This window comes from Paramisgurnus dabryanus, chromosome 1, assembly GCF_030506205.2.
Source record: "Paramisgurnus dabryanus chromosome 1, PD_genome_1.1, whole genome shotgun sequence".
Lineage (NCBI taxonomy): Eukaryota > Metazoa > Chordata > Actinopteri > Cypriniformes > Cobitidae > Paramisgurnus > Paramisgurnus dabryanus.
This window is the reverse complement of record NC_133337.1, coordinates 9712804-9728612: the sequence shown is the minus strand read 5'-3', so window position 1 is coordinate 9728612 and position 15809 is coordinate 9712804. Positions and strand designations below refer to the sequence as shown.

At 35.8% G+C, this 15809-nt stretch overlaps 1 long non-coding RNA gene across 1 annotated transcript; it reads left to right on the top strand.

Annotated features, from left to right (window-relative positions):
* The first annotated feature begins 940 nt into the window (after window positions 1–940).
* LOC141282849 (uncharacterized) lies at window positions 941–1888 on the top strand. Its single transcript, XR_012337675.1, has 3 exons — window positions 941–1007; window positions 1294–1355; window positions 1515–1888. It is a non-coding gene; the product is annotated as an uncharacterized lncRNA (long non-coding RNA).
* The last annotated feature ends 13921 nt before the right edge of the window (window positions 1889–15809 follow it).

The following is a 15809-nucleotide window of genomic DNA, read 5'->3' as shown; positions in this document are numbered from 1 at the left end:
CATGCAGTATATATAAGTTTCCAAAACGCATCAAATCAATGCACGAAAAGAGAATGGGCTCCGCATTTACGTACCTTTGTCTTCTCGTCTCTGTCATCTGATCCTTCATTGCTGGATGTAAAATAGTCCATAATAACATCGTGTAGGAAACTGGCATCACCAGGATTGCTCAGATTTAGGCGATCATGTTTATCTTTAAAGTGAGCAGCTAGCTACTAACGTTAACTTGTTAAAAAACTTTGCGTGAAATAGCGTGTTACACCGCAGCCGGTCCGGGTAAAACATTAAAGGGACAGTCTTTTTACCTTGTCACTATAAATCGCTATTTTCTGCACTAAACGAGACATTTTCAGAGATTTTCTGTAGACAAGATGTTATAGAATAATAATTAAAAAAAGACTTAGTTAGATATTTTTATATAATATATAATAACTTATATATATATATATATACAGTAATGTTTTATTTGTTAGCATAGCATGATATTAGATTTAAACACTTAATACATTTTTAAATCAATCACTTTGTCTCTGTTTACATTAGTTAATGCACAATGAACATTATCAAATATTATTAATGTTGTAAAATATATTGTTCATTGTTAGTTCATATTAGCTAAGGCATTACCAAATGTTAAGGAATAAAGTCTTATAGTAAAGTGTTACTAAATTTTCTTTTACCATTTCCTTCACAATGTCTACTTATTTCTATGGCTAACAGACTTTGTAACATTTGTCTTTTTTACAGTCTTACCATTGCTTGTAAGCTGGATTGGGTAAGATGGATCATCTTTAAAGGCACCAGGCAAGTACATGATGTACAGTTACATGTAATGTATTTTTTCGACTGCAATATTAAATGCTTTCACGTCACATGCAAAATTACACAGGAATGTGGCTGACTTTTTATTTGTAGTTTACCTGAGTGTCATTGCACTTTTCAGGAGTTAAGGCAGATGTGGAGGCACAACGGGTGATACCAGACACACACCAAGCACATTATGTTCGGTAAGTTTGCACTTTACCACTACAGTTTCTTTAAATACCCATGTATACACTCATTCACTCATTCACACACAACACTGTAACACGACCATACACAACATGTACACAATTGTCTTAGTTTGCCATGTAGAAATATACAAACAGAAATATTCAGACTTTGGTTATAAGAAATTTAATTTAATAATTGTATTTATTTAGCAGAGGTGTCCCTGGACTTTACTGACAAAAGATTTTGTTTTCAGAATAAAAAGTTGTGTCCAAATCAGTAACAATTGTACTTTCTGTTCAGGACATTCAATCATGACATGATCCAGGTGGATGCTGTCCATTGAGGAAAGAGATTGTTCAGCGGTAAGTGAATCTTCTGTATTTTAATGTAATTAGGTGTGGAACAGTAGAATAAGAGCAAAAGGTTTCAGAATAGGAGTAAGTTCAAGGCTGAGTTTAGTTTTTTAAGAATCTTTTTCTATCTTATATTTGTTGACTTAATGTTTATGATATTTCTAACAGGTTTCTGGATAGAATTAATTCCAAAGATGGGAAAAAGTGCACATCCAGACAAGGAGCAAGCAAAAAGACAAGGAACTTGGTGCAGAGAAAAGCTGTGGCCATTAACCCCCATGTGAACAGCTTCATGCAGTCCCTGATTGAGTTCGAATGGACGACTTCAAAGTAAAGGCCACTGTGGTCTGTCTGCCACAGTTTAATGCATTTATTTTTAGTGTTAAATGAAATTCAAGTAGAATATTTAAAACTATGGGCCAGTGTTCTTTTTACCACAGTGAAATGTTACCTTTTAGTCGATGATGGACTTTAAACTGAAAACTTCAAACTATGGAACAGTGTTCTATTTGCCAGAGTTAAATATGTTACAGCAGGGGTCTCCAAACTTGTTTATACTTGTTGATTTTATTTTTTGTTACTTGATTATATGTTTATTATTGTTTAAAATCTTGTTTTAAATATGTTTTGTTTCAATTAAATGTTTTTTAAATAAAATTTTGATACATACATTGCTTGGATTGCCTTTTAATTCATTATGTTTTAATTTAGCATTTTTACCATAATAATAACTATAGATTTAAACCTAAATCTCTAGCTATTTTATATAATATTATTGTATTAACTGTAATAAGTAATAAATAGTATTTATGGGTCAATATAGACATTACAGTAAATTACTGTAAAAATAGACTACTGTAATAAAATATTGTAAAATTACAGTACAGTACTGCTTTGTAACTATACAGTACTAGTTTGTGTACTGTAAAATGGTATTACAGTACAGTACTGTAAAACCAAAATACAGTAACTTACTGGCAACCGTGCTGCCAGTACCGTACTGTAAAAATACAGGGAAATCGTTAACAGTGTACTATACCACAGTTCTGCCTGAATGCAGCATCAATGCTTTCATTTAACCCACTCTTACTCTCTTCTGCTACCTCTTTCTCCTGCTTTACTTACTGATGTAATGTGACTTTTGTCTTTTTCTTTGTCGTAGATATGGTTTTCAGAATACAGGAAATCTCATATTGATCATTCATTTGTCTTTGCGCCTAGAGCATTGTTGTATTTTGCTTGTACAGATGATTTAATACAGATTATTTTATTGAAGTTTTATTCTTAGTTAATGGGATAGTTCACCCCAAAATGAAAATTCTGTCATCATTTACTCGCCCTTATGTTGTTCTATACCAGTACCGGGTCCAAAATTAATTATAAAATAGTCTTTTAATTTTAATTGTCTGTCATTGACTCAGTACCACATATGAGATACTGTTTAAAAGCTTATAATCTCTACATCACTTTGACATGTCTTTTACTGTAAGAAAGTTATTTACACTTAATTTACACTATCACCCCCCCATATTTTTTATCATTGATACCACCAGACCTGGTTATAACCATACATACACCAGCAGTGTACATTTTACACTAGAGATTTTGCTGTGTAGGGCGGTTAGCCAGGGGGTTGAGCCATGACCACAAACACGGCAAAACACGCAGACAAATACACAAAAACAAACTTACTTCTTACACCATCTCTGCATGTAATAACAGGGCTGTGTGAAATACAACAAACTTCCCTTTTAAGTAGAATCTACTTGCGTAGATTCAAGTCTTGCGTTGTTATAAAAGAATTGACACTCAAATAACAGATCAGGAAATCAGATCAGTTTCTGACCATGGAAGACTGTATAAAAATATCTTTAAAATGAATAGAAATTTGCTAAAACGCAGAATTTTTCCACACAAATGTTTATTCCTTTCTTAGAAAACAAAGTGGAAAACTGATTATGCTTGTAGTTATTTATTTTACTTGCTGCCAAAACTAAAAGTAATTTCATAGATTTGGCGTCCCATAACCTTGAAAGCACTTTGTTTCCAGACGATGCTACTTAAAAGCCAACCAGGAACATCTTGTGACACTATTAATACAACAAACAATGCACAATTTAATGTTTATTGCATTGGCCCATTTCTGTCCACCGTAAAACGTTGCTGTTTGAACATAGTCAAGTCTCTTTCAAAATATTTATATTTTAATATTGATGTGCATGCAATTGTGATCTTAGTGACAGAAGTGTACAAACCTGTGTAAGTGTTTTGAAACACTGTTAAAAGCAGTTAACCACTGTTAACTATATCCCCTGAGCGGTAAATATATTTCAGCAGTGGGCACAGCAATACTGTATTTGTTTCAAAAGAAAAACTAACTACAGTTGGTTTTACGAGAAAACTTCATCCTCCTATTACCACAATGGGAAGTGGCTCTGGCCACATGGACACTGTACTCACGTCATTCAAGCATTGCTAACACACCACAGAGACACAACTGCACCAAACCTGGGTTATACCAGACAAACAAGTGTTTCAAAAACTTGACCCCTTGAAAAGACTGTTATCTTAAAATGCTAAAATTTAATGCATTTGAATGTTTTAAAGTCAATAATGGTTTTACTTTATTGGGCTAAACAAAACAAAAAATGCAATGTAAAAAACAGCAGTCTCAACAGGGCGTTCACAATGGCAACGTTCAGAAGTAATTTATTTTCAGTGTAAAGTAATGATTTGAGACGACATAACTGAGAGCAGAGTTAGAATTAATGCAAAACATTTAATACAATTGCTAATGGGGAAACATCAGAGATCATGTAATTCGACAGCTATCAAGTTGCTATTTATATAAATGTCCATTTACAGGATATGTGTTCATGCATATATGTTTGTGTGAAAGCAAATGAGTGTAAATGGGTGGCTGTGACCTCAGGCAGTTGGGTGAGCGTCAGGACGTCTCTCACTGTTTCACTCCTTCTTGCTCTCAACATGTTGTGTTTTTCTTTCAGAAGCATCTCCACTACACATACATTAATGTCCTAATGAACATATGGTTTCTTTACACATTCGGTTACTCCTTACATGTCAAATTCTCTGTGATTGACTCAAAGACTTTACTGAATTTGAGGGTTGTCTAAAATTCAAAAAGACGTATGTGTTATGATAAAAGCATATGTGCCCTGTTCACGTTGTCCAGACAACTTCTTAAATGGCCTGCAGATTAAAGGAGCTTTATGTAACATTGACCTCTAGCAGGTGAACTTGGTATCACAGTCTAAATTTAAAATACTGCAGACGGTTTATTTTCCGCTGCCCTCTTGGGTTGCCAGACACATACAGGAGTGCAACTAACGATGGAAAGCATACGTTTATTTGCTAAATTTTACACTTGTTTTTGTTGATTACAAATTAAAACTGTGTGGAGATTTATCTCTCAATCTGCGGAAAATGTAGGAGGTTGAGTCCACCGGAGGTCGCATTTATGGGTCATTGCATCTAAATTAAGCAACCGAGATAACTGGCAACCAAGTATAGAGTGATTTTAGTCTTTTTACTTATTCATGCATAAGACACGATGCACACATTTTCATTAGCCAGTTTCACATGCATAAAACCTAATTCACATGCACATACCATTGGGCAAGTCTCAAAAACCTAGATAAAGTTTGTCCAAGAAGTAAGATTTGTCCTTCTTACTAATTAAACCAAACTGCAAATAGGGCACAGAGCAGTCTTCATTGAGTCATGCGCTCTCATGCGCTTATGATTGGTTGAATGATATATATATGTACAGTGAGGAAAATAAGAATTTGAACACCCTGCTATTTTGCAAGTTCTCCCACTTAGAAATCATGAAGGAGTCTGAAATTGTAATCGTAGGTGCATGTCCACTGTGAGAGACATAATCTAAAAAAAATCCAGAAATCACAATGTATGAGTTTTTAACTATTTATTTGTATGATACAGGTGCAAATAAGTATTTGAACACCTGAGAAAATCAATGTTAATATTTGGTACAGCAGCAATTACAGAGGTCAAATGTTTCCTGTAGTTTTTCACCAGGTTTGCACACACTGCAGGAAGGATTTTGTCCCAATCCTCCAAACAGATCTTCTCTAGATCAGTCAGGTTTCTGGCCTGTCGCTGAGAAACACGGAGTTTGAGCTCCCTCCAAAGATTCTCTATTGGGTTTAGGTCTGGAGATGGGCTAGGTAATGCTAGAACCTTGATACAGTATGCTTCTTACAGAGCCACTCCTTGGTTATCCTGGCTGTGTGCTTCGGGTCATTGTCATGTTGGAAGACCTAGCCTCGACCCATCTTCAATGCTCTAACTGAGGGAAATCTTGCAATACATGGCCCTGGTCATCCTCTCTTTAATACAATGCAGTCGCCCTGTCCCATGTGCAGAAAAACACCCCCAAAGCATGATGCTACCACCCCAATGTTTCACAGTAGGGATGGTGTTTTTGGGATGTACTCATCATTCTTCTTTCTTCAAACACGTTTAGTGGAATTATGACCCAAAAGTTCTATTTTGGTCTCATCTGACCACATGACTTTCTCCATGACTCCTCTGGATCATCCAAATGGTCATTGGGAAACTTAAGACGGGCCTGGACATGTGCTGGTTTAAGCAGGGGAACCTTCCGTGCCATGCATGATTTCAAACCATGACGTCTTAGTGTATTACCAACAGTAACCTTGGAAACGTTGGTCCCAGGTCTTTCCAGGTCATTGACCAGCCCCACCCGTGTAGTTCTGGGCTGATTTCTCACCTTTCTTAGGATCATTGAGACCCCACGAGGTGAGATCTTGCATGGAGCCCCAGTCCGAGGGAGATTGACAGTCATGTTTAGCTTCTTCCATTTTCTAATGATTGCTCCAACAGTGGACCTTTTTTCACCAAGCTGCTTGGCAATTTCCCCGTAGCGCTTTCCAGCCTGGTGGAGGTGTACAATTTTGTCTCTAGTGTCTTTGGACAGCTCTTTGGTCTTGGCCATGTTAGTAGTTGGATTCTTACTGATTGTGTGGGGTGGAGAGGTGTCTTTATGCAGCTAACGACCTCAAACAGGTGCATCTAATTTAGGATAATAAATGGAGGTGGACATTTTAAAGGCAGACCAACAGGTCTTTGAGGGTCAAAATTCTAGCTGATAGACAGGTGTTTAAATACTTATTTGCATAAGTAGTTAAATAAATAGTTAAAAAATCATATATTGTGTTTTCTGGATTTTTTTAGATTATGTCTATATATATATATATATATATATATATATATATATATATATATATATATATATATATATATATATATATATATATATATATATATATATATATATATATATATAAGAGCTGAACTGTTCTTTAGCTTAAAATAAAGATCACAATTCTTTCACAATTCTCAAAGAACTGTTTTATTTTAAAAGTTTACAACCCCTGAACATTAGGTTAACATTAGTTTTTACCAGTGCAAAGAATCCTGCTTCTGAAAGTTTCAGATATTTGAGAATAATCTTTAAGTTCAGCAAATGTTAATTTCAGAGTGATTATGTGTTCATTTTATTTAAAGGAAAACTTAAAAATATATATTTTAAGTAGCCTAAATAAAAAAACGGAATACTTTTTGGTGCAAATTACTGCCACTCATGGATTTTTTACACTTGCTAAGTGTGTCTCATCAGGTGAATAATCCTACATGCATGCTTGGGATCTTCACACCCACTAGAACACTTGGGCCAGATACAGGAAATACATCAAGTGTGGTTATTTGGATGCAGCCAATGTTTCCCCCTGTGCTAAAAACCTGTTCGGTCGGAAGGGATAAGATCCGGAATAATATCCTCTTTTTGGTACTAAAACAACATCAGGGTTCTTGTCAGACGTACCTGCGCATTGCTCTGCGCCTCTGTCTCACTCATTCTCTTTAGTTTCTGTTTCTTTCTGTGTAACTTCTCGGCGAAAACATCTGGCTTGCGCCATACCCAAAGTAACGTCAAGACATCATCACTGCGTATTTTCTCCTTGAAAATATAATTACCTGAATTGTGGAAATGCTGGATTAAGATCTTTTGAGGGGTCGAATCGAGATCACAATCTTTTAACGACTAATCGTGTCTTATGCAAGAATAATTAATGAGACTAAAATCGCTCCATAACCAAGCTGTTGAAATTGTTGAAACTGTTGGCCAAATTGGACAGAATCACACAGACCAAAACAAAAACAGACATTACGACTAGTAAGTACTATTTAAAAAGAGAATTCATGACAATGGTGTTTCCTAAATATCTACAAATATATTATAATTTTAATTTAGTATGGTCAAAAACTACATCTCATTAAACTAAGCAGAAACATTTCCAAAAGTCAGTTTACCCCAACTGAAGCCTATAATCCAATATATCAATCACATTGCTATATTGCAATTTTTTTTTATAAAAATAATTTGTGATCATTTTCAATGGCTCACATATCTTTATTTTTTTCGGCTGTCATAAAAAAGAAATATTTAGTGCAGAAAACCAAAATTTACTTTCTGCATAGAGCAACAGACACAGGAAGCATGAAACAGGCCTTCCCTATTATAACCTATACTCCTGCACTATATGAATGAAAGCAAGACACAAGAGCTCCTGTGAATGGGCACATTCCCGTTCACAGAGGCACTTCTAAAGTTATGAATGGTACAGAGCAGACGGAGTGACAGTTAACAGGCAGAATGCCAGGGTTTGGGAAAACCTGGAAAGAGATAAAGCGTGGGGGAGAGGAAGTCAATCGCTACTGAACCCGACTTTCTCACTCTCTCATCCAAACACAGCTGACTGCACTAATCCAGAGAAGAATATAAAAGGGTTCACTGAGTTTAGATAAGACGAAGAGAAAGAGACAAGCAGACAGACAAGAGAAAGACAGCGTTAGGGTCAAAGACCCCTTTGAAAGTAATGAAGGATTATTGTGAAGCAGACCAAGTTGAAAGGGTGCAATTATGCAATATAAGCTAGGCTGCTTAGTTATGGTTATTAAGTTAACGTTTGTGATATTTCAGGAAATAGCATTATTTCTTTATCCTGTTAACGAAAACATTTTAACAAATAAAAATTTTCTACTTTGTACATAAATGATCTTTTCCTACACATACAGGGACTGGTTTGATAGACAGGGCTTAGATTAAGCCAGAAGTAAGCCTTAAATTAGGACATTTAAGTAAACGTGCCTTATAACATTACTGGTTTTATTGTGAGACAAAATAATGGATTTATAACTGATATATGTGACCCTGGACTGCAAAACCAGTAATAAGTCATACAGGTATGTTTGTAGCAATAGCCAGCAATACATTGCATAGATCAACATAATCTAATGGTTTAATTTTCGTTTATGCCAAAAATTATTAGGACATTATGTAAAGGTGATATTTTGTAAATATATCAAAACTTTATTTTTGTGATTGGATGCAGTTGCTTAGGACTTCATTTGGACAACTTTCAAGGCAATTTTGTTAATTTTTAGATTTTTTGCACCCTCAGATTTCAGGTTTTTAAATAGTTGTATCTCAGCCAAATATTATAGTGCTTTAAATTCTTGTTACGCGTTACCCTCTGATTTTCTCTGAAATCAGACAAGAGAGTGTTAAAACTAAAATACAAGCCATAACTATGGATGTTGCACATCAAGCTAGGCTAAACTGTAACTTCTACACCTACGCTAAAGGCTAAGTACAATTTTAGCACCTATTCTATTTCTAAAAAACAACATTATTTTGTGTATTTAGGATAATACAATCTGTTCGCGTGGTTTATGGTTAAAAAACACATTACTTCCCACATACCATACATTTTTGTAGCACCAAATTTCAATCTCTTCCTGAAACGCACAGATTTGTATTCATGCATACATAAATACAAACTCCATAAATAGAGCAGACCTTGGATGTGTACACAGTGCTATGAAATGGTCATCTGTGCTGTTCATCTACAGGACTATAGGCCTACATAACCTTATCAGCGTCTGCTGTCTGGTTGCTGGGGGCGACAGGCGGACCCTGGTTTTGGGTCAGGAGCACATTTGCAAATGAAAGCTGTTGTAAGCAATGCAGACACTCTCCACTTCCCTGATTTGTGTGTTTGTCTTAGGCAAAACATTTATTAAAGCAAATGCAGTTAAAACTGCAAGGGGGAAGACAGAGGTGAGTAAACACTTTACTATAATATGCAGTACCATTAAAAGTTTAGCAACACTTTTTTTACCATTGAAAAGTAAAAACTCATTTTTTATTAACATATATTTTTCACGTTAAAGAATTAAAGGTAAAGTCATGAACACTATAGGGAATCACAGAAATGTAATTATAGAAATTATGTTGCAAGAAACACACAAAACAAATCAAAACTTTGTTATATTATAACATCTTTGTTGTAGTCACCCTTTGACAAAAATAAGCAGCATTGGGGTCTTCTAGAGCAGTGGCTCCTAACCTTTTCTCCTTGGGGCCCCCCTGAGTACATAGGACAATCTGAGCCCCCCTAACCCTCTACATCTATCTTTTGTTGGATTTTGCTGTTACGCTGACAAGCACATTGAGATGGAGCGAGCAAAATTGATTTTACACATGCAAGAGAATATTTTAACTACCTTATCTTGGCATTGTAAGCATATGATTTTTATAAAATAATACAATTATTAGTGGAACATATTATTACACAAAATTATTGCAACTTTATTTAAGCTCGAAGCAGATCCCCAAACATCCTACCCCATAAACTTAAGCGCTAAGGGATGGGAACCACTGTTCTAGAGGTCTCACCTTGAGAACATTTTTAAACATTATTGAAGGAGCAAGCAAGCAAGCAAAATTTATTTATAGAGCACTTTAAAATCTAAAATAGACACAAAGTGCTGTACAGTAAAAGAATAAATAAATACATAAAAAGTCCAAATACAAAAACATTCACACGACTCAATACGAAAAACAATAACACACCATACAAACACTTAATACCATCTATATAACCAAACATGAATTTTCAATTTCAGTGTTTAAAGGCCAAAGTATAAAGGAGGGGTTTAAGAAGAGACTTAAAAAAGGCAGTGAAGATGCCTGTCTAATGTGCAGAGGTAAATCATTTCACAATTTAGGAGCACAATCCCTTTTAGCTTGCGCTTAGACATAGGCACACTTAGGAGCAGTTGATCCACTGACCTGAGAGAACGGGTGGGTCTATAGGGATGTAACATCTCAGAGATGTAGGGCGGGGCAAGGCCATTTAGGCCTTTAAAGACAAATAAAATAATCTTAAAATGGATTCTTTGATATATAGAGAGCCAATGGAGTGAAGCTAAAACCGGGGAAATGTACGTGTATTTACGTGTTCCAGTTTGAAGACGTGCAGCAGCGTTTTGCTCCAACTGGAGCCGAACGATAGAGGTCCATCTATTATGGTTTTCATAATCTTTCAGAAAAATGTAGCAACATGCACTTATTATAAAACTGTGAAACAACGTTTCTATAAAAGTGACATCACTAAAGCATGTTATTTTTGACCCCACCCCTCGAATAATTTGTTAGAGACCACATTTTAGAATCCAAACATCCTACCCCATCATGCTACTTCAGCTCACTTTTCTTGCAAAATGTAAACTTTAAATTTTAGAGGTATATGCTATTTTTTGTTGACTTTAAACATAATAGGGAAGTTTCCTAGACAGGGTTTACATTAATCCAGGACTAGGTCTTAGTTATATTTACACATTTAAGTATGTTTTTACAAAGATATTTCCCAAAAAGCAATACTGGTGTGCATCTTGGTACAAAACAATGACACTGATATATGTTAAGATACGTCAGTGCAAGAATTTTTTAAATGAAGGCAGCACAAACATCCATTTTAGTCTTGGACTAGAATAAGCCCTGCCGGGAAATGGTCCCAATACGATTTCATGGCGTAACTACACTCACATTAAATCTGGATGTTTTTCACATTTTCTTCATGGACTGTTGAAAAAATATTTGATTGTAATTTTTGGTAAAACATGTTCAACGAAGCTGGAAGTGCACTGCTTTTGGCAGCTATAAGCGAGCGTTATCATTTTACTCAAAAAATTTTCAAAAAGCTTCAGCGTCGTCTGCATGATATGTGGTTGCAGATTCCATGCCGACCTAACGGTAGACAGCACAAAAAAATACACGGTTGATCAAACTTGAAGGAAAAAGATTGAAAAATCAAGCCACATGAAACAAAAGAGCAGCCACATCAAACTCGACTGTAAACTGAAACTAAGAGCATGTGTGAGCGTGCTGGGATAAAGATAAAATTAAAAGCACTGGAAAAGTGCTAAGATAACTTTAGCATGAGTGAGCGAGTTTGTGGTTAAGAATTAGAGGTTGTGTGGGGGGTATCGGAGGGTGAGTAGTTGTGACCCCTGCCAAAATCACCAGGTTTAGTAGACGGAGGGGAAATGGGCCCTTTCAGTAATTTAATGTAATTATAGCCACACACACAAACATCACAAATCTCATATTCACACACACAACATGGATTTTCCCACCCTTATCTCTGTATACTTCACTTGTTTTTATAATGGCGTATCATTGTTTGTCGTAGCCTGCTGGACATGTTTCCTGCATGTCCTTATTTTGCCTTGATGTTTGATCGAGTGTGTCTATCTGCTTAACTACTGCGAAGCCAATCTTGCGTGAGTTGAACTTTAGAATAATATGCTGCTATATGGTCTGATAAAGCAAACAGATCGGCTTGCCTTTGTGATAAACTACCTCCTGCTATAATCCTCAAATATGACTGGGAATATATATCTGTGATAAGACGGCTTACAGTTAACGTCAAACACAATTGGAACGTGATTCATGTCAGATCCTGCGTGTTTGGAAAGATGAAATGACATCCAGCACCTCCTCACCTTTACTTATTGCGCTCTTTTTGTCATCCTGTTAAACATTAATCGAAATAACACACACATGCATACACATATATACACATACACACAAACAAACACAAACAAACAGCACTATACACTGTGTGGGAACGTAAAAGACGATGTTGTTGGCATAACCCCCAAATTGCTTCTGATTTAGTGCCTATCTTTCACCCATCCCTCTCTGTCTCCCTTTTTCTCCCTGTTTGTCTTTTCCTCCCAAGCATTTGACCTTCGGCATCCTCTCCATCCGTTGCAGACCTGACCTTTTCTCCCCCACAACGCTCTGCTGGTCTCCTCAAACCCCCCCTTCGAGGCGTCAAACTCCGCTGATCTGTAGTTAATGTACGCACTTAGAAAGTTCATTAACTTTAGACACCCTCATCACTCTTATTTCCCCTCTCTCACGTTCTCTCTTCCTTCCTTAAGTTTCTTACCGTTGCTATGGAAACACTAAAATATTCCCAGTATGAAGATTTGTGCATCACCCTGTCAAGTCTTCAAAATCTCCCCAATTTCACAATAAACTGCTCTATTGCATAAGGTTAGATATAGGGTAACAAACTTTCTGAAAGTCTTCAACAAGCTAGCAAGTAGTTTGAAATATTTAATTGTGATATTCCAAAAATGATCATTTACAGGTTAATAACACTGGAAAATTACAACAATGCAATATTTGACCTAAAAAAAGGTTATACTATCGTGATGTAGAGATACCTGATATTTACAAAAAATGTTTGTGACACAAACATACACAAAAAAAATGTATGGGCTCTTTTAACCCAGGGTTGTGTAAAATATGGACAATCCAAGTGTTGGTTTTAAATTGACCTATGGGTTGGTTAACCCAAAATGTTAAATTGTTTCAACCCATGGTTGTGTCAAATATGAACATTTTCTAGGATCATTTAACTCAGTGGTTGTGTTTTTGTCATATTTTATGCTACAATTTATGGTTAACATCCCACTAGGTAAAGCAATTGTTTTCATTTTGGATTAAATATAAAAGTAACAGTGCGTAGTGGGGCGATAAATATTATATTAATATAAGCATATCATAGTGTTAGGCTGTCACAGTGAGATATAAAAAATGATGAAGGACAGCAGCTTTAGTGCGTTGATCTATGATTATATGTTATGTTGGTGAAGATATAAAAGTGATTTAAATTTCTTAGTTTTTTTATTTGCTCTACAGTAAATTCATTGTATGTCAGCAACTTCCCACTCTTCTCTATAAACCCTCTCACCCGACGTCATCTGTTTTTCAGTCCATTCATCTCTTTTTGTCCTTCGTTTTTTTGTCTCTTCTTTTCCTAACCTCATTCAGTTCCTGGTTTCTCAAATATAGCTCACTGGTTTCCTTGGCCTGCTGCTTGAGTTTAGCTTGTTTGCACAAGTTTTAAATATAAAGCATAAAGAGCCAAGCAATAAGAAAGAATCAAGAATAGCTAACAAGTGTACAAACAAATAAGAGACAATCTGGATGTGGCCGGCCAGCTCAGACTGTATATTTAAGGCTCTTAATGAAATAATGTGCAGCAATGAGACAAATAAAGAAAAAAGCATAACCTCGCATGCTTTCTTGATCTGAGCAAACAGCTGAAATGTTACGAGTTTGCTCACTAGACTGCATTGTAATTACCACTAGCACTCATAAATCAATCACTGAAGTGCTAAAGGGGAAACAGTGTAAGATTGCTTTCAGCAAACAACTTAAGATAATAAGACCGTACCGGGGACAAGAGATCTCAACAGTGACCACCCATCTTTTCAGTGTCCTGGGTTCTGTTCAACAAATTTTTAAGAAAACTATTGAAACTCATAGTGGTGGTTTCCCGGAGACAGATTTGCTTAAGCCAGGACTAGACCTTAGATTAGGGAAAATATAAAGTTTGAACATACCTTACTAAAAACATTACTTGCATTTTGAGGCAAAACAAAGGGAACTGATGCATTTTAAGATATGTCAGTACAAGTTGTTTTTAGTTTGGAAAGCTCTTACATTTATTTTAGTCTAGGAGCAGTCTAATCACTTTCCGGGAAACCGCCCCATAGGACTAGGCCTTTTTAGGACATTTAAGTAGTTTTTACAAACATACCCAAAAAAACTTTACTGGGGTGCATTTTGAGACTAAACAATGGCACTGTTAAGATATATTAATGAAAGATGTTTCAGCTAAAACATGCATTTTAGCCCGGGACTAGAATAAAACCTAGTACATACATACTTATTGATGCACCTGCATGTCAACAAACTATCAGTTGGAGTATAAGTTGAGTATTTAGTAGAAAAAGTTCACATGTACTTGCATAGTCATCTGAATGTTTGTTGGGAGAACAATCACAATAAAGTGCAAGCAGACAGTCTACTAATCCTAAATAAGAGTTAGTTGAAGAGTAAGTGCTACATTCCTTTAGTGCAATTCATGGTTCCCTGTAGAACCTACGCAGTAGCTACGCCATAACCTGACACACACCTCTACAGAATTGTAACAATACGTCCATTCCACGCAGACCACAAGCGTACGTATTTTACAAAGGGGACAAATTGGTATTAATTTGTGACAACATCTGTACATTTTTGTACGATTTGCATTGACCCCTATGACGTTGGGGTTAGGGGTGGGCTTTCGTCATTGTTTTTTATGATAATCTTATGTTTTTGCACAATTTACTTCGTATGAATTCATATGAATTAGCCAACTCATAAAATATGTATGAATTCTCGTGAAATCAGGCTGAATACACACATGACAAGCAATACACATTCTGTATAATTAGATAATATTTGTCATTTGTACATTTATTGTAAGTGCTCTTTTACTGAGCAGTTGAGTCATAATCCTTGCAAGACTGGGGCCAATGAAGCATGATTTTCCAAAAGAGCACTTTGAAACAATGTGTATTGTGAAAGAGCTACACTGTAAAAAAATTCTGTAGAAATTACAGTATTGCTGGGTATTACTGACAGTAACTTACTGTAGATTTTACATTTATGTTATTTACTGGCAACAGTTTGTTCAAAGTTAAAGGAACAAGAAACATTTTCATTCTTTATCTTCTACAATATGTTACTGGCAACCAGCTGCATAATTATAGCTAATTTTTTACAGTGACAAAAATGGACTTGACTTCCATTTCAAGCTTTTGAAAACTTTTTAAGCTTTTAAAGCTTTTTAAGCCCTACATCTGCATATACATATTAAAAGTAGTTTCAGTTCAAATGTGCCTGAAACTAATGCTGGATTGTTAATGCTGAGCCTGGGGTTATTTAGATTAGACTGTATTGCAATGGCACATTTAACGGCAATTATCAGGATTACCAGGAGGAAAGTTCATTCTCCACAAACACACACATATACATATTTACACTTAAACACCTTCTTCATCTAACCTAGCGTCTCATGTAGTGCAAACTTGCAACAGAGACTCAGAGGTGATCACCCCTCTTGACTACATGTCCATCACTCCCCAAACGTTCATTTCCTCCATAGCAGGGGGCTTATGGGACACTTTCTCTCTGATCTTAAG